The sequence below is a fragment of the Bos javanicus genome, chromosome 3, assembly GCF_032452875.1.
Source record: "Bos javanicus breed banteng chromosome 3, ARS-OSU_banteng_1.0, whole genome shotgun sequence".
Classification (NCBI taxonomy): domain Eukaryota; kingdom Metazoa; phylum Chordata; class Mammalia; order Artiodactyla; family Bovidae; genus Bos; species Bos javanicus.
In genome coordinates this window covers 3,093,487-3,113,945 of record NC_083870.1, presented here as the reverse complement: position 1 = coordinate 3,113,945, position 20,459 = coordinate 3,093,487, and the positions used below count along the sequence as shown (strand labels likewise).

Genomic DNA, 20,459 nt, shown 5'->3' with positions numbered 1-20,459 from the left:
TTGCTTGTTGCATATTTTTTAAATTAGAAATCTAGCATTCTTTTCATACTAAGTCAAATAAGTGGAATCAAAATGTCATAAATGTTTCAATTAGGCAAAATTTCATAAGTTCTCTAAAATATATATATATTATACATATTATATGTATGTGCTGCAGTCCACTGGTTCGCAAAGAGTCAGACACGACTGAGTGACTGAACTGAACTGAAAATATATATACAAAAAATATATATATACAAAATATATATATATATATATATATATATATATATATATATATATATATAAATATATATCAAGCTACCATGCTTGATAAAGGCTTGAGAAAGGACATCCAAAAAAAAAGGAGATGGAGAAATTTGAAAAAAACTAATTGAAATGGGAGCACTGAATATGAAATAGAAAAAGTGAAGCAAACTAGATAAAGTAAAAGATCATCATATAGTACAGTTGTTTTTAAACATGGATGCTCATTAGAAAGATACCTGGAGCTCTGGAGAAAGTACAACAATACCTGGGTGTTTGTATTTTTCAAAAAATTCCAAGATAACTAGGATATGCATCAGGATTTTAAAAAGTGATTACAGGTTTTTCTATTAAATAGTAGTTTTGGTGATATAGAGTTCTATTATTTTTCTGTTGACCAGTCATGCTACAATGGTATTAAGTGAGTAATAGTTACATAATCACAATAGTAAAAAATATTTATCAGTTTTCACAATCAGTAGACAAAAAATAAAAGATCATTACAATTAACCTAACAGTATAAAACAATGTATGTAATACAGTTTGGGGGTCAAGCAAGTGATGTGGTAAGTGGAATTGCATACATGCACATATAACTACTGGGGCTTCCCAGGTGGTGCTAGTGGCGAAGAACCCGCCTGCCAGTGTAAGAGACATAAGGGAAGTGGGTTCGATCCCTGAATTAGGATGATCCCCTGGAGGAGAGCATGGCAATCCACTCCAGTATTCTTGCCTGGAAAATCTCATGGACAGAGGAGCCTGGTGGGCTACAGTCTGTAGGGTTGCAAAGAGTTGAACATGACTGAAGTGACTTAGCATGCACACACATATATCTAATATACATTCTATATCTGCCCAGCCAGACTCTTTTGGTTGGTGCATTTAATCCATTTACATTTAAGGTAATTATCTATATGTATGATCCTATTACCATTTTCTTAACTGTTTTGGGTTTATTTTCTGTAGGTCTTTCCCTTTTGTGTTTCCTACCTAGAGAATTTCCTTTATCATTTGTTGTAAAGCTGGTTTTTTGGTGCTAAATTCTCTTAACTTTTGCTTGTCTGAAAAGCTTTCAAATCTGAAGGAGAGTCTTACTGGGTATAGTAGTCTTGGTTGTATATTCTTCCCTTTAATTGGTTTAAATGTATCATGCCATTCCCTTCTGGCTTAGAGTTTGTGTTGAGAAATGAGCTGATAGCCTGGTGGGAGTTTCCTGGTATGTTATTTGTCACTTTTCCCTTGTTGCTTTTAATATTTTATCTTTGTCTTTTTGTCAGTTTGATTACTATCTGTCTTGATGTGTTCCTCTTTAGGTATTTCCACTGTGCTTCCGCAACTTGGTCGACTATTTCCTTTCCCATGTTATGGAAATTTCATCTATTATCTCCTCAAATATTTTCTCAAGTCCTTTCTCTCTCTCTTCACGTTCTGGGACCCCTATAATGTGAACGTTGGTGCACTTAATGTTGTCTCAGAGGTCTCTCAGGGTGTTCTTTTCTCTATATTCTGCTCTGCAGCAGTGATTTCCACCATCCTGTCCTCGAGGTCATTTATCCATTCTTCTGCCTCAGTAATTCTGTTTATTCCTTCTAGTGTATTATTCATCTCTATTTTCCTGAGATCCTGAATTTAGTTGTTTTTTAGTTGTTTAAGTTGGTTTTTTTTTTATTGTTTTTTCTGGGGTTTTATCTTGTCCCTTCATCTGGGGCATAACTTTCTGCTCTTCCATACTCATTAACTTTCTATAATGTGATTTTTGTGGGACTGTGGTTCTTCTTGCTTCTTCTGTCTGCCCTCTGATGGAGGAAGCTAAGAGGCTTGTGTAAGCTTCCTTATGGGAGGGACTGATGGTGGGAAAAACTGGATCTTGCTCTGGTGGGCAGGGCCTTGCTCAGTTAAGCTTTAATCCAATTACCTGCTTGATGGGTGGGGTCATACTCCCTCCCTGGTAGTTGTTTGGCCTGAGGCAACCCAGCCCAGGGATCTAAGGTAGGATTAATGGCAACCTCCAAGAGGAACCTCCAACTGAGATATTCCCAGACAGGTGCTGCCAGTCCCTGCATCCCTGTGGTGGCCCCTGCTGATCCCGCCTCCACAGGAGATGGTTCAACACTAGCAGATAATTTTAGTTCAGTCTCCTGGGGGTAACTGCTCCTTTCTTCTGGGTCTTGGTGTGTGCAAGATTTTGTTTGTGCCCTTCAAGAATGGAGTCTCTGTTTTTCCCAGTCCTGTGGAAGTCCTATAGTCAAATACCGATGGCCTTGAAGGTGGGGATTCTGTGGGGATTCCCAGTCCCTTTGTTGGATCCCCAGGCTGGAAAGCCTGCTGTCGGGTTCAGAACCTTCACAACAGTGGGAGAACTTCTTTGGTATTATTGTTCTCCAGTTTGTGGGTCACCCACCTTGCAGGTATGAGATTTGATTTTATCGCAGTTGTACCCCTCCTACCATCTCACTGCGGCTTCTTCTTTGTCTTTTTACCTTTTTGGGGTGGGGGGGGCGGGGGCAGGTGGCTTCACTGATAGCTCAATTGGTAAAGAATCCCCTGCAATGCAGGAGACCCTGGTTCAATTCCTGGGTTGGAAGGAGCCCCTGGAGAAGGGAACAGCTACCCACTCCAGTATTCTGGTATGGAGAATTCCGTGGACTGTATAGTCCATGGCGTCACAAAGAGTTGGACATGACTGAGCGACTTTCACATCACATCTTTTTTTTTGTTTGTTCCACAGTCCTTCTGTTGAATGTTCAACAGCTAATTGTGATTTTGGTGCTCTCACAGGAGGAGATAAGTGCATGTCCTTCTACTCTGCCATCTTGGAGAATGATGATTTAGATAGTGGTACCTTGAATAGGGGGGCTTCCCTGGTGGCTCAGATGGTAAAGTGTCTGCCTGCAGTGTGGGAGACCTGGGTTCGATCCCTGAGTCGGGAAGATCCCCTGGAGAAGGAAATGGCAACCCACTCCAGTACTCTTGCCTGGAAAATTCCATGGACGGAGGAGCCTGGTAGGCTACAGTCCATGGGGTCGCAAAGAGTCGGACATGACTGAGCGACTGGATGATGCAATGGAAGGTCAAAGAGGTGAATGTAAATGTAAATTCATGTGCTAGTTTTCATGTTGGTAATTTCATGGGTATTTTTTTAAGTAATTAATTTTTGGCTACACTGGATCTTCATTGCTGTGCATGGGCATTCTCATTGCCTTGAGTAGGGGCTACTGCCTAGCTGCAGTGAGTGGGCTTCTCAGTGTGGTGGCTTCTCGTGTTGTGGAGCACAGGTTCTATGGCACACAGACTTCACTAGTTGTGCTACAGAGGCTTAGTTGCCTCTCAGCAAGTGGAAATTTCCCAGACCAGGGATTAAACCCATGCCCCTGCATTGGTAGGTGGATTCCTAATCACTGGACCACCAAGAAAGTCCTGTTGTATTATTTTAAATGAAAGAATTGTTGACTAAAAAAAAGATGTGCAACTTGAGAGTTATGAGTTAAGTTTTATTTGGGGCAAAAAGAGGACTGTAGCCCAGGAGGCAGCATCTCAGATAGCTCTGAGAGACTGTTCCAAAGTGGCAGTGGGAGAAAGTCAATATATAAGGTTTTGGTGAAAGGGGAGTTCAATACCATGAAGCCCTCAATTTACAAAAGGTTTTTTGTTAGTCTTGAGGGTCTGATGTCACCATGAAGGGAGGAGATGCAAGGACTGAGATCATAAAATCTGTTCCTAAAAACATCCAACTATCTAAAGACCTGTCCCACCAGATTTCCTGGAGCACAGAGCGCCTCACTCCACCCTGAATTCCCTCAGGGGTTGTTGAAGGTCAACAGCTATAGCAGTGGGGTTCAATCTCAGTAGAGGCAGATGGCAAATGCCTTATTGTTCAGGCATTGGTGATGCTCTTGGTAAGTGCCAATTTGTAGTTGACAGAATGAATGAAGGTTCTAGCCTTGAACGAACAATTGGTGAGAATGTGTCAGGAGCCAAGAATAATAGTAAATCTAATTCTGTGCATCTGAGCTTAAAAGTATTTTTCTTTTTTGCATTTAACTGTATATCTGCTTGATATTGTTGAAGAACAGGAGGGGGGAGTAATCTTTTAAACTACTTGCTATCAAGTAAAAATGACACTCTAGAAAAATTTCGCATTTCTTATGTGGCTTCAAGTACCCTCTGATTGACTGCCACACTTTTGCCTGAGCATTTAAATATCTCAAGTGTAAAAGAGCCGTGATAGTGGAAAGACACCAAAATATCTTGAGTTTGGATGGGAATTTTGCAAAATAATCTCTGTTTCTTTTTAAGAAGATTAGTCTGCCAACTTTACAAAGGATAGATTTATTTGGAGGAGAGTTGCAGTCAGTAAAACCAACTATGAGGCTATCATCATGATACAATTTTTCAAGTGAAGATGCCCTGAACTAAATTGCATAGTAATCAGCAGAAACTGACAAGAGAAGAAAAATCCAAGAGAGTTTTGAAGGATGAAATATTAATTCTTAGAATTAAATAAAATGAGGTGAACAAGAATTCTAAAGTTCTAAGAATTCTGAGGTTTATACCAGAGACATTTCTAGGTATACTGAGACCTAGGGAAGTGAAAGTCACTCAGTAGTCTCTGACTCTTTGTGACCCCATGGATTATACAGTCCATGGAACTCTCCAGGCCAGAATACTGGAGTAGGTAGCCTTTCCGTTCTCCAAGGTATCTTCCCAAGTCAGGGATCAAACCCAGATCTCCCATATTGTGGTTAGAATCTTTACCAGTTGAGACACAAGGGAAGCCCTATATATATATATATAGAGAGAGAGAGAGAGAGAGGGGGGCGGGGGGTGGAGAGCTCTAAAGCTTTTACAATTCTTGGGGTCTTTTAAAAGGAAAAATATAGAATTACAGTAGTATTCACTTCTTCAAAAGTGAATACTTCCTTATTTAAAAGGAACCAGTGCAAGTGAGGATCCCAAAAGCTTAAGTTTCTTTCATTGATTTCATGGTAAATATCTCTGAATGTTTTTATTTTTATTTATTTATTTATTTTGGCTGCACTGAGTCCTTTTTGTTGCATGCAGGCTTTCTCTAGTTGAGGTGAGGGGGCATGACACAGTTGCACTAGGGTGTGTGGGCTTCTTATCACAGTGGCTTCTCTTGATCACCAGGGCTTCCCTGGTGGCTCAGAGGTTAAAGTGTCTGTCTGGAATGTGGGAGACCCGGGTTTGATCCCTGGGTCAGGAATATCCCCTGGAGAAGGAAATGGCAACCCACTCCAGTACTCTTGCCTGGAGAATCCCATGGAGGGGGGAGCCTGGTAGGCTACAGTCCATGGGGTCACAAAGCGTCGGACACGACTTCACTTTCACTTTCTTTCTCTTCATACAGAACTTGGGCTCCGGGCACACTGCCTCAGTACTTGTGGTGCACCAGCTTACTTGCCCCATGGCATGTGGGATCTTCCCAGACCATGGCTCAATTTGGCTACTGGGTTCTTAACCACTGAACCACAAGGGAAGTCCAGTCTCAGAATTTTAACCTTTATTTTGACAAGCGTGACAGAGTGTCTGGGTAGCCTTTTAAGAGAGGAAAATACAAAAAATTCAGTTTTGACAATAAACTTCTATAATCCTAAGAATTAGACGAGGCCTTTGAAAATGCTTGAATACCTAAACTAATCCACATTCCTTTTCTGATGTGTGACTCTGGGCCATCTTAATAGAAGACTTTAAAATATGAGGTGACTTTTCCCTTTATGAATACACATTGTCACGCTCACTCAGTATCCCTATAATAGACTATTGGCCAATAATTCACTCGCACTCACTACTTAGACTCATACCCACCTTAGTAATTCACTTTGCTACCACAAAGTCATGGGTTTTATTCACGGAGAAACATAAATACCATAAACAATGCTATTAATGTTCATAGCTTCATTTCTCTGAGTCCAGGCCATTTTTAGGATCTCATTTACCTGTGCATTTAGTATAGGGCATATTAGTAGATACACAAAAATATTTGTCACAGAGATGAAATACATATTCTACACACAAAAGCATTCCACCAAAGCACAGGGAAATTTTAACTTTCCATTCTTGTGGTATAGGTCATTCATCCTTTCCCAGACAGAGGGAAATTGTTCTGTACGGGACAAATTAAAACTTTTTCATTCATTTCAATATGATTCTCATACATTTTTGTGTCTCAGGGTTCTCTCTTGAGTCTCATGCAAATAATTCATTCCATAATGTTTTCAACAGAGAGGCCAGTTGGCTGTTTCACATAAAACTTCCTAAATGAATCTACCATAGTGATTTTACTTTTATTTAGGTCTGATCTTCAACTTTGAAAGTTCAGAAACTTCATTATATGGATTTGTATGAAGTTGATCAGATTTCCATGAAACTAGGTTGAAAGAAAGTGACTTTATCCCTGGCATTTAGATTAATGTCACATTGTAGGGACTTCCCTGGTGGTCCAGTAGCTAAGACTCCATGCTCCCAACACAGGGGGCCCAGATTCAATCCCTGGTCAGGGAACTATATCCCACATGTTGCAACTAAGAGTTCAAATGCTACAACTAAAAGATCCTGCATGCTGCAACAAGATCAAAGATCCAGTGTGCTGCAGCTGAGACCTGGCACAGCCATTAGTAAATAAATAAATATATTTTTTCAAAAATACTACATTGAATATTCTCAGTAACTGTTTTCATTAATGACAAAGTAAGAGGCAATAAAATGAAGGTTTGTTAGAATTATTTCCAGATAATTTAGTACAGGCATACCATAAGACTTATAAAAAGCTAGAGAAATAAGTAGGACTTTGAATTGCAGGTGAAACATAGTCCAAATTTTTATTCAGAAGACAGCAGATCCTTTGAAGATTTTAGAGCAAAAAAAAAAAAAAGTGATATGATCAAACTGGTGCCTTAGGAAAAAGAATTTGGCAACACAATTCAGAACGGAAGGCAGATTAATTTGAAGACCATACTGACATCTAGACAAACAAAAAAGCCAGAACTAGGGTGTCAGTGAAAAGAATGATGACTACTAGAAACCAGGAAGGTTATTAATGGGACTAACTTAGCATGGCTTAGGGAATAGAGAAAGGAGAAATGGCAAAAATTATTTTGGTGTTTCTAGTGTGGCTGATGGGAAAATACATCCATAAAAATCTTGTTTTATAAACTCAGCTTGGTCTTGTATGCTCTTTGCAGTCTTTTTAATCTCATTTGCTACACCCTTATTCCATTCCCTTTGTAGAATCTTTCTCACATCTTTCATCACATTGTAGCTCATCTTATTTTTATTCAATAAGTTCACCTTTTAGTTCTCAGAAACTTAAAGTAGTTTGTGGTAGATTTCATCTCTTCCCTGTGTTTCATTTGGGATGTTTTCTAGTGCTTTAAATTCACTAATCAGTCTTCTATAATACCTAATGTACTGTCTCTTTTATACTGTGTGTTTCATTCCTATGAGTTTGATTTTTGATCTTTTTTCTATATCTTCCATGTCTCTGTTTAGCATATTCAGTCTTTCCTAGCTTCTTGCAATTCAGATATAACACTGTTTTATACGTTTTTAACTACCTCCCTAGATCCAAGTATCTCAATTGATGCCAAATAGGATAAGTTAAAGAAAAAGGCACATCAAGGCACATTACAGTTGCATTGGTGAAAAGCACTGATAAAAGAGAAAATTGAAAAGCAATAAGAGGAACAAAAATACACATTATACACAAAGAAACAAAAATAAAATGACAGCAACTTTCTCATTAGAACCTAAGCAAGTCAGATCATAGAATATTTTTAATATGCTGAAAATAACTGATTCTTCCTGTAACAAAAATATTCTTCAAAATTAAGGTAAAATAAAGATATTTTCAGACAAATCTGAGATAAATGGTCACTAACATATTTTACTACAGTAAAAGAAGTATTACTCCAGGCTGAAAGAGAATGATACAAGATTAAAAGCTGGATTTATACAAAGGAATGAAGGTGCCAGAAATAATAAACCCAGTAAATATACTGATTTTCATAAATAAAGCAGTGAGAGATTTTCTCTTCTTGGGCTCCAAAATCACTGCAGATGGTGACTGCAGCCATGAAATTAGAAGGTACTTGCTCCACTACAAAAAAGCTAGTGGATGTGATGGAATTCCAGTTGGGCTATTTAAAATCCTAAAAGATGGTGCTGTGAAAGTGCTGCACAGAATATGCCCAGCAAATTTGGAAAACTCAGCAGTGGCCACAGGACTGGAAAAGGTCAGTTTTCATTCCAATCCCAAAGAAAGGCAATGTCAAAGAATGCTCAAACTACTGCATAATTGCACTCATCTCACGTGCTAGTAAAGTAATGCTCCAAATTCTCCAAGCCAGGCTTCAACAGTACGTGAACTGTGAACTTTCAGATGTTCAAGCTAGATTTAGAAGACGCAGAAGATCAAATTGCCAACATCTGCTGGATCATCAAAAAAGCAATAGAGTTCCAGAAAAAACATCTACTTTTGCTTTATTGACTATGCCAAAGCCTTTGACTGTGTGGATCACAACAACCTGGAAAATTCTTCAAGAGATGGGAATACCAGACTACCTGAACTGCCACCCGAGAAACCTGTATACAGGTCAGGAAGCAACAGTTAGAACTGGACAAGGAACAACAGACTGGTTCCAAATAGGAAAAGGAGTATGTCAAGGCTGTATATTGTCACCCTGCTTATTTAACTTATATGCAGAGTACATCATGAGAAATGCCAGGCTGGATGAAGCACAAGCTGGAATCAAGACTGCTGGCAGAAATATCAATAACCTCAGGTATGCAGATGACACCACCCTTATGGCATCATAAGTGAAGAGGAACTAAAAAGCCTCTTGATGAAAGTGAAAAAGGAGAGTTAAAAAGTTGGCTTAAAACTCAACATTCATAAAACTAAGATCATGGCATCTGGTCCCATCATTTCATGGCAAATAGATGGGGAAACAATGGAAATAGGGACAGACTTCATTTTGGGGGCTCCAAAATCACTGCAGATGGTGATTACAGCCATGAAATTAAAAGACGCTTACTCCTTGGAAGAAAAGTTATGACCAGCCCAGGCAGCATATTAAAAAGCAGAGACATTACTTTGCCAAAAAAAGTCCATCTAGTCAAAGCTATAGTTTTTCCAGTATATGGATGTGAGAGTTGGACTATAAAGAAAGCTGAGTGCTGAAGAATTGATGCTTTTGAACTGTGGTATTATAGGAGACTCTTGAGAGTCCCTTGGAGTGCAAGGAGATCCAATCCTCCATCCTAAAGGAAATCAGTTCTGAATATTCAATGAAAGGACTGATGCTGAAGCTGAAACTGTAGTACTTTGGTCACCTGATGCGAAGACCTGACTCATTTGAAAAGACCCTGATGCTGGGAAGGATTGAAGGTGGAAGGAGAAGGCAATGACAGAGGATGAGGTGGTTGGATGGCATCACCGACTCAGTGGCCATGAGTTTGAGTAAACTCTGGGAGTTGATGATGGACAGAGAAGCCTGGCATACTGAAGTCTATAGGGTCACAAAGAGTTGGACACAAATAAGCAACTGAACTGAACTGCTTCTTGGAAGGAAAGGTGTGATACACCTAGACAGTTTATTAAAAAGCAGAGATATTGCTTTCCTGACAGAGGTCTGCATAGTGAAAGCTATGGTCTTTTCAGTAGTCATGTATAAATATGAAAGTTGGACCATAAAGAAGGCTGAACACCAAAGAATTGATGCTTTCAAACTGTAGTGCTGGAGAAGACTCTTGAGAGTCCCTTGGAAGTTAAGGAGAGCAAACCATTCAATCCTAAAGAAAATCAACCCTGAATATTCATTAAAAGGACTGATGCTGAAACTCCAATACATTGGCCACATTATGCAAAGAGCTGACTCATTGGAAAAGACCTTGATGCTGAGAAAGACTGAAGGCAAAAGAAGAGAGTGACAGAGGATGAGATGGTTGGATAGCATCACTGACTCAGTGGACATGAACTTGGGCAAAGTCTGGGTGATAGTGAGGGACAGGAAGGCCTGGTGTGCTGTAGTCCATGGGGTCACAAACAGTGGTACGTGACTTAGCAACTGAACAACAATAGTAACCTGAAGTTAATAACTTGTATAAAAGTGAAATGTATGACAAGAACAGCAACAAAGGATGTATGGGAGAAATGTAAGTATACTCTTGTATGATTTTAACATTTTATCATATAGTATAATAGTGTTGGGGCTTCCCTCATAGTTCAGTTGGTAAAGAATCTGCCTGCAATGCAGGAGACCCGGGTTTGATTCCTGGGTCGGGAAGATCCCCTGGAGAAGGAAATGGCAATCCACTCCAGTATTCTTGCCTGGACAATCCCATGGACAGAGGAGCCTGGTGGGCTACAGTCCATGGGGTCACAAGAGTTGGACACAACTTAGCTACTAAACCACCACCACCACAATAGTATTTGAAGATAGAGTATAAGTTAAAGATGCAGTTGTAAACTCCAGATCAACCATTAAAAAACTAATACAAAAATACAGCTAATAAGCCAGAATGGAAATTAAATAGAATTTAAAAATTGATTAAAGAAAAAGGAAAAGACAAAAAAAAGGAGAGAATGAACACATCAGAAAAATACAAAATAGTAAAATGTTAGATTTAAACCTTACCATATGGAAAATTACACTAAATATAAATGGTCTAAACATCAAAATGGAAAGGCAGAGATTTTCATACTGGCTTAAAAAAAAAAACCAATGAAATATATTAACACAAATTTATATATGGAAGAATATAATATATTCTTAAATTCATGTTAAAAAATATGCAAACATTACTCTTAAGAAAGGTGAACTGTATTAATATGAGACAAAGTAAACTTTAGGGCAAGTATATTACCAGGGGTAAAGAAGACATTTCATAATAACAGAAAGATCATTTCAACATAAAGACATAACAGTCTTCAATGTATATGCACTTGTCAGAGCTTCAAAATACATGAAATAAAAGCTGACAGTCTAGAAAAGAAAAATAGATAAGTCTACAATTATAGTTTGCTACAAGTAGATAGAAAATCAATAAGACTATAAAAGACTTGAAAGCATTATTAGCAAAATAGGTTTGAGATCTAAAATCAAAAAACATGAAAACATACAAACACCAGAAGAAACCGAGATGAATTTCTTTTGAACTAGAGAAGAGAAATCTGTTCTTAACTATTAAGCCAAATCAGAAGAAATGATAGTTAAAAGACTGATACATTTAAGTACTTAAGGATTTAAAAAAAATTTTTTTGCATGGCAAAAATTGCTACAGACATAGCAAAAGACAAATGAAAACTAAAAGACAATAATTGCAGTTGTGCCACAGACAAAGGGTTGATTTAAATAAAAAACAGAAAATGAGAGCCAAACCATGACGAAAATGGAAAAAAATCACAATACACGGTTCATAAAGACAATATCTTTTAAACAAATGAAAGGATAATCACGCTTACTCACAATAAGAGAAAGTTTAAAACAATATTGAACACCATTTCTCAAATCTCATCCATCAGAAATCGAAGAATTTGACAACACACTCTGTTAGCATGGCTGTGAATTATCAAATACTGTCATATATTGCAGATGGTAATGCAAAATTGTACAACAGCATTGAAAGGAATTTGGCATTATGTGATAAACTTATTCAAATCAACTTTTAGGGAACCATTTTGGGTAAACAATGTGAGAAGGAAAGAAAAAAATCACAATTCTTACCTAGAATATCTACTTTCATGATACTGGCCCTCTTACATATTCAGATTGTCATTTCTTCCTATTCAAGAACTGCTAACACAATTTTTTCTCCCCTAGGCTTTTCTTAGAGCAATTATGTAAAGTTCTGGAACCTATCAACATCCTTCTTTCTACTATGGCATTTTTACATATAGTCTGGAAAAGGAATACCTGCCCAAGTTTGCTGCTGTGTCCCCAGAGGGTCATTTTTGAAAGATATTTTACTTTTCGAAAGACTTTCACCTTTATTGAGGTATCACTGACAAATGAAATCATAAGATATTTAAAGTGTACATTGTAGTGATTTGATATATATGCACATTTTGAATGATTCCCTTCATCTAGATAGTTAACATATCCATCACCTCACATATTTTTTTGTGTGCATGTGTGTGTTGAGAACATTTAAATTCTACTTTCAAAGCAAATTTTGATTGTGCAATACAGCATCAAGTTAAAAAGGCCCAAAATGGAGTCATTTTTCCCCAAGGCAGCAATCCAAGACTTTTAAGTATAAACAAAGAGAACAAAGATTGTGGCTCATCACCCCATTTATGAAAGGGTTAAGTTGCAACTCAATGAGGTTGCCTGCCATCTGTACACTCTTTGAAGGGGCCGGAATGGGGTGAGGGAAACAGCATAAAACATTTTCTGCTTTGGGCCTATAGATAACTAAGATCCATATTTAAGGAAGAATTTTAATGACCCTCAGTTCTTGAAACTTCCCATACACAGAAAAGCATCAAAATTATTAACTTGAGATATCTGTTCTTTGTAATTAGCAGTCATCTTTTACCCAAAATATGTTTGTCAACATGTATTTATTTCCCAGGCCCCCCAAATCATATATTTAATGGCTCCTCCCCTATGTCTTTGGAGTAGTCCCCACAGAATTACTGAGAGGCTATCTCCTGGGCAATAGTGCTCTGTAAAGTCCCTGAATAAAAGTCAACTCACAACTTTTACATTGACTGTTTTTCTTTAATTTGAAACAGGCATACCTCATTTTGTTGTACTTTATGTTATTGTGCTTTGATTTTGACAATTGGTTTGTGGAAACCTCGTGTCCCCAGTGGCTCAGATGGTGACGAATCTGCCTGCAATACAGAAGACCCAGGTTTGATCCCTGGGTAAGGAAGATTCCCTGGAAAAGGGAATGGCTACCCACTCCAGTATTCTTGCCTGAAGAATTCCGTGGACAGAGGAGCCTGGTGGGCTATAGTCCATGGGGTTGCAAAGAGTTGGACATGATTGAATGAATAACACAGATACATTTTTTTTAGACATAATGTTATTGCACGCTTAACAGACTATGTGCTTAGTCGCTCAGTTGTGTCTGACTCTTTGTGACTCCGTAGACTGTAGCCACCAGGCTCCTCTGTTCATAGGGATTCTCCAGGTAAGAATACTGGAATGGGTTGCCATGCCCTCCTCCAGGGGATCTTCCCAGCTCTGGGATCGAACCCAGGTCTCCCTCATTGCAGGCAGATTCTTTACCATCTGACCCACTAGGGAAGCCCTTAATAGACTATGGTATAGTGTAAACCTAACTTTTATGTACACTGGATAAGCAAAAGTTTCATGTGACTCACTTTATTGCAATATTTGCTTTATTGTGGTGGTCTGGAACTGAGCACACAATATCTCTGAGGTATGTCTGTAATTGCAGTTTCAGCATTCACAGAAATGTGACCTTTAAAACAGTTGGTCTGAAATTACAGGATAAAGACTCCTGCTGTTTCCTTCCCCACCCACCCAAAAAGGTAGCCTGGACTGAAACAATGTTTTCGGTTCTTTTGCTAATACCTTCTTGCCCCACTCTCCTGCTGCCTATAACCTTCCAAGGCTGCCTGCTGCCTTGTAACCCTCCATTTCATACAACTCCTCAAAACACTCTTTTAGTTGCTAGATGGCTTCTTTTTTTTTCTTCTTTTCTTGCACTGTATCCTTCAGAATAACCCCACCCCACTGGGGAGAGATGATGTTCAAGAGGCAGCCAGAGCCAGGTCAGTGCTGGTGTTCAGTCATATCTGATACTTTGAGACCCTGTGGACTGTAGGCTGCCAGATTTTCCAGGCAAGAATACTGTAATGGGTTGCCATTTCCTTCTCTAGGGCACCTTCCCAATCCAGGGATCAAGCCTGCGTCTCTCGTGACTCCTGCTTGGCAGGCAGATTCTTTACCACTGCACCACCTGGGAAGCCCATTAGTTGCTAGATGGGATCCTATCCAATTCATGAATTGCCTTATATTAAATAAAACCAATTAATTTTAAAATTTACTTGAAGTTTTTTTTTAAACCAGTTACCAGCTATAGTCACCATGTTTTACGTTTGATCCTCAGACTTTATTAATCTTATAGCTAAAAATTTGTATACTTTTACTAACCTGTCTCTATTTTCCCCACCCTCAGGCCCTGATAACAACTTTTCTTTACTCAGCTTCTCCGTGTTTCTTTTTTTTTTTTTAAAGATTCCACATATAAGTGATACATGAGACACAGAGGGAGCAGATGGTGTTGGAAAACACAGTCACATCTAACTCTTTGTGACCATGTGGACTGTAGCCTGCAAGGCTCCTCTGTCCATGGGATTTCCCAGGCAAGAATACTGGAGTGGATAGCCATTTCCTTCTCCAGAGGATCTTCCCAACACAGAGATAAGTGAGAACAATACAGTATTTGTCTTTTTCTGTCTGATAGATTTCACTTAGCACAATGTCCTCAAAGTCTACCCACATTCTCACGAATAAAATGATTTCCTTCTTTCTCACAACTGAGTAATAGTTCACTGTGTAGTCATGTATGGATGTGAGAGATAGATCATATAGAAAGCTGAGCGCCAAAGAATTGATGCTTTTCAACAGTGATGTTGGAGAAGACTCTTGAGAGTCCCTTGGACTGCAAGGAGATCAAACCAGTCAGTCCTAAAGGAAATCAGTCCTGAATCTTCATTGGAAGGACTGATGCTGAAGCGTCAATATTTTGGCCACCTGATGCAAAGAATTGACTCATTGGAAAAGACCCTAATGCTGGGAAAGATTGAGGGCAGGAGGAGAAGGTGACGACAGAGGATGAGATGGTTGGGTGACATCACTGACATGATGTACATGAGTTTGCAAGCTCCGGGAGTTGGTGATGGACAGGGAAGCTTGATGTGCTGCAGTGCATAGAGTTGGACAGGACTGAGTGACTGAACTGGACTCTGTGTGTGTGTATATATATGCCACATCATTTTAAAACTTATTTATTTAGGCTGTGTTGGGTCTTCCTTGCTGCCTGAGGGCTTGCTCTGGTTGGGGCGAGTTGGTGCTACTCTGTAAGTTGCTGTGCATGGGCTTCTCCCTGCAGTGGCTTCTCTCTGTGGAGCATGGGCTTTAGGTGCACAGGCTTCTGTAGTTACAGTCCGCAGGTTCTAGAGCTTGGGCTCAATAGTTGTGGCACACAGACTTAGTTACTGTGTCTGGAATCTTCCCATACCAAGGATCGAACCCATGTCCCCTGCATTGGCAGGCAGATTCTTACCACTGGACTACCAGTAAAGTCCATGCTACATATTCTTTATCCATGCTCTATTCATTCGTCTATTTATGGACACTTAGGCTGTTTCCATATTTTGACTATTGAGAATAATGCTGCAATGACATATAAGTCAACAGGTGTATCTTTGATATCCTATTTTAATTTCATTTGGATATATATCCAGAAGTAGGATGGCTAGGTCATATGGTAGTTCTAGTTTTATTGTTTGAGCAACCTCTGTGTTATTTTCCATACTGGCTGCACAAATTTGCAGTCCCACCCACAGTGTACAAATATTCTCATTTCTCTGCATCCTCACCACCACTTGTTGGTTTGATAACCATTTTAACAAGTGTAAGGTGATATTTCATTGTGGTTTTGATTTGCATTTCCCAAAGTGAAAGTGGAGAGTGAAAAAGTTGGCTTAAAGCTCAACATTCAGAAAACGAAGGTCATGGCATCTGGTCCCATCACTTCATGGGAAATAGATGGGGAAACAGTGGAAACAGTGTCAGACTTTATTTTTCTGGGCTCCAAAATCACTGCAGATGGTGACTGCAGCCATGAAATTAAAAGACGCTTACTCCTTAGAAGGAAAGTTATGACCAACCTAGATAGCATATTGAAAAGCAGAGGCATTACTTTGCCAACAAAGGTTCGTCTAGTCAAGGCTATGGTTTTTCCTGTGGTCATGTATGGATGTGAGAGTTGGACTGTGAAGAAGGCTGAGTGCCGAAGAACTGATGCTTTTGAACTGTGGTGTTGGAGAAGACTCTTGAGAGTCCCTTGCAAGGAGATCCAACCAGTCCATTGTGAAGGAGATCAGCCCTGGTATTTCTTTGGAGGGAATGATGCTGAAGCTGAAACTCCAGTACTTTGGCCACCTCATGCAAAGAGCTGACTCATTGGAAAAGACTCTGATGTTGGGAGGGATTGGGGGCAGGAGGAGAAGGGGACAACAGAGGATGAGATGGCTGGATGGCATCACTGACTCGATGGACGTGAGTTTGAGTGAACTCCGGGAGTTGGTGATGGACAGGGAGGCCTGGCGTGCTGTGATTCACGGGGTTGCAAACAGCTGGACACGACTGAGTGACTGAACTGCACTGAACTGATGATTACTGATACTGAACACCTTTTCATATACTTGTCTTTTTTGTGTCTTTAAAAAATTATCTATTCAGTTCTTCTGTATGCTTTTAATTAGATTGTTTGATAGTTTTTTGTTGAATTGTGTGTTCTTTATATATTTTGGATATTAATCCTTTATCAAATGCATGATTTGCAAATATTTTCTCACATTTCATAAGTGGGCATTGCGTACTGCTTGTTTCCTTTCCTTTGGTTAGATGTAGTCTCGCTTGTTTATTTTTGCTTTTGTTACCTCTGCTTTTGGTGACAAATCCAAAAAATCATCACCAAGACTGATGTCAGAGTGCTTACTCCCTATGCTTTTTGCTAGGAACTTTATGATTTCTGGTCTTACACTCTAGTCTTTAATCCATTTTGAATTGATTTTGGTGTATAATGGTAGATAGGGGTCCAATTTCATTCTTGTCCAATTTCATTCATTGATTTCATTCTTGTCCAGCTTTCCCAACACCATTTATTGAAGAGACTATTTTCCCCCATTGTATATTCTTGGTTCCTTTGTTGTAAATTAATTAACCAAATATGCATGAATTTATTTCTGGGCTCTATTTTGTCCCTTTGAGCTATGTGTCTGTTTTTATAACAAAATGATACTGTTTAGGTTACTATAATTTTGTAATATAGTTTAAAATCAGAATATGTAATACAGCTTTGTTCTTTCTCAATTTTGTTTTGGCTGTTTGGGGTCTTTTGTAATTACGTATGAATTTTAGAATTGTTCATTCTATTTCTACAAAAAATGTCATTGAAATTCTGTAGGGATTGCACTGAATTTGAGATTTCTTTAAGTAGTATGAAGAACATTTTAAGAATATTAATTCTCCCAATCTGTGAGCACAGAAAAACTTTCCATTTATTTCTTTCATCAACATTTTATAGTTTTTAGTATACAGACCTTTTATTTCTTTGGTTAAATTTATTCTTGGATATTTTCTTTTGATGAAACTAAGTGGTGTTGTTTTGTTATTTTCTGTTTTGTATAGCTCATTGTCAGTGTTTTTAATACAATTAATGCTTACATATGGAGTTTGTATCCTGCAACTTTGATGAATTCATTTATTAATTCTAATAATTTTCGTTAGAGTCCTTGAGGGTTTCTATATATAATATTATGTCATCTGCAAGTAAAGACATTTTTACATATTCCTTTCCATTTTGAATGCCTTTTCTTTGTTTTTCTTGCCTAACTGCTCTGGCTGGGACTTCCAGTACTATGTTGAGTAAAAGTAACAAGAGTAAGCATCCTTTGCTTGTTTCTGATCTTAAAGTAAAAGCTTTCAGCTTTTTGCCATCAAGTATGATGGAAGTGAGAAATAGATTTAAGGGACTAGATCTGACAGATAGAGTGCCTAATGAACTATGGTCGGAGGTTTGTGACATTGTACAGGAGACAGGGATCAAGACCATCCCCATGGAAAAGAAACACAAAAAAGCAAAATGACTGTCTGAGGAGGCCTTACAAATAGCTGTGAAAAGAAGAGAAGTGAAAAGCAAAGGACAAAAGGAAAGATATAAGCATCTGAATGTAGAGTTCCAAAGAATAGCAGGAAGAGATAAGAAAGCCTTCCTCAGCGACCAATGCAAAGAAATAGAAGAAAACAACAGAATGGGAAAGCTAGAGATCTCTTCAAGAAAATTAGAGATAGCAAGGGAACATTTCATGCAAAGATGGGCTGGATAAAAGACAGAAATGGTATGGACCTAACAGAAGCAGTAGATATTAAGAAGAGGTGGCAGGAATACACAGAAGAACTGTACAAAAAAGATCTTCACAACCAAGATAATCACGATGGTGTGATCACTCACCTAGAGCCAGACATCCTGGAATGTGAAGTCAAGTGGGCTTTAGAGAGCATCACTATGAACAAAGCTAGTGGAGGTGATGGCATTCCAGTTGAGCTATTTCAAATCCTGAAAGATGATGCTGTGAAAGTGATACACTCAATATGCCAGCAAATTTGGAAAACTCAGCAGTGGCCACAGGACTGGAAAAGGTCAGTTTTCATTCCAATCCCAGAGAAAGGCAATGCCAAAGAATGCTCAAACTGCCACACAATTGCACTCATCTCACATGCTAGTAAAGTAATGCTCAAAATTTTCCAAGCCAGGCTTCAGCAATATGTGAACCATGAACTTCCTGATGTTCAAGCTGGTTTTAGAAAAGGCAGAGGAACCAGAGACCAAATTGCCAACATCTGCTGGATCATCAAAAAAGCAAGAAGTTCCAGAAAACCATCTATTTCTGCTTTATTGACTATGCCAAAGCCTTTGACTGTGTGGATCACAATAAACTGTGGAAAATTCTGAAAGAGATGGGAATACCAGACCACCTGACCTGCCTCTTGAGAAACCTATATGCAGGTCAGGAAGCAACAGTTAGAACTGGACGTGGAACAACAGACTGGTTCCAAATAGGAAAAGGAATACGTCAAGGCTGTATATTGTCACCCTGCTTATTTAACTTCTATGCAGAGTACATCATGAGAAACGCTGGGCTGGAAGAAGCACAAGTGGGAATCAAGATTGCCGGGAGAAATATCAATAACCTCAGATATGCAGATGACACCACCCTTATGGCAGAAAGTGAAGAGGAACTCAAAAGCCTCTTGATGAAAGTGAAAGTGGAGAGTGAAAAAGTTGGCTTAAAGCTCAACATTCAGAAAACCAAGATCATGGCATCTGGTCCCATCACTTCATGGGAAAAAGATGGGGAAACAGTGGAAACAGTGTCAGACTTTATTTTTGGGGGCTCCAAAATCACTGCAGATGGTGACTGCAGCCATGAAATTAAAAAACGCTTACTCCTTGGAAGGAAAGTTATGACCAACCTAGACAGCATATTGAAAAGCTGAGACATCACTTTGCCAACAAAGGCCGGTCTAGTCAAGGCTATGGTTTTTCCTGTGGTCATGTATGGATGTGAAATTTGGACTGTGAAGAAAGCTGAGCACCGAAGAATTGATGCTTTTGAACTGTGGTGTTGGAGAAGACTCTTGAGAGTCCCTTGGACTGCAAGGAGATCCAACCACTCCATTCTAAAGGAGATTGGTCCTGGGTGTTTTTTGGAAGGAATGATGCTAAAGCTGAAACTCCAATACTTTGGCCACCTCATGCCAAGAGTTGACTCATTGGAAAAGACTGATGCTGGGAGGGATTGGGGGCAGGAGGAGAAGGGGACGACAGAGGATGAGTTGGCTGGATGGCATCACTGATTTGATGGACGTGAGTTTGAGTGAACTCCGGGAGTTGGTGATGGACAGGGCAGCCTGGCGTGCTGTGATTCATGGGGTTGCAAAGAGTCAGACACGACTGAGCAACTTAACTGAACTGAACTGATGATGTTAGCCGGAAGTTTATCTTAGTGACCTTTACTTTGTTGAAGTACATTCCTTCCACACCGACTTTTCTCGAAGTTTTTTATCATAAACGGATGTTGAATTTTGTAAATGCTTTTTCTACATGATCGTATAATGTTTATCCTCCATTTTGTTAATGAGGTATAGCAAATTGATTGATTTGCAGATTATGAGTCATCCTTACATCCCTGGAATAAATCTCACTTCATTATGGTATATGGTCCTGTTAGTAGATTGTTAAATTTGATTTGCCAATATTTTGTTGAGGATTTTTGCATCTATGTTTATCAGGGATATTGATCTGTAATTTTCTTTTCTTGTAGCATCTGTGTCTGATTTTGGTATCAGGGTAATGTTAGCCTCATTAAATGAATTTGGAACTGTTCCCTCTTTTTCTGTTTTTTTGGAAAGGTTTGAGAAGGA

The 20,459-nt window shown here is 39.0% G+C and overlaps 1 protein-coding gene and 2 long non-coding RNA genes across 4 annotated transcripts in view; 2 read left to right on the top strand and 1 right to left on the bottom strand.

Annotated features, from left to right (window-relative positions):
- The window catches only part of UCK2 (uridine-cytidine kinase 2), a 125,502-nt gene that overhangs the window by 6,511 nt on the left and 98,532 nt on the right, over positions 1-20,459 (top strand). The window lies entirely within an intron of this gene.
- Positions 1-20,459, bottom strand: part of LOC133237557 (uncharacterized) — a 44,449-nt gene that overhangs the window by 3,709 nt on the left and 20,281 nt on the right. The window lies entirely within an intron of this gene.
- Positions 1-20,459, top strand: part of LOC133237563 (uncharacterized) — a 38,202-nt gene that overhangs the window by 5,915 nt on the left and 11,828 nt on the right. The window contains exon 3 of the long non-coding RNA XR_009733247.1: positions 14,481-14,670. This is a non-coding gene — a long non-coding RNA (uncharacterized LOC133237563). The remainder of the gene's footprint in view (positions 1-14,480; positions 14,671-20,459) is intronic.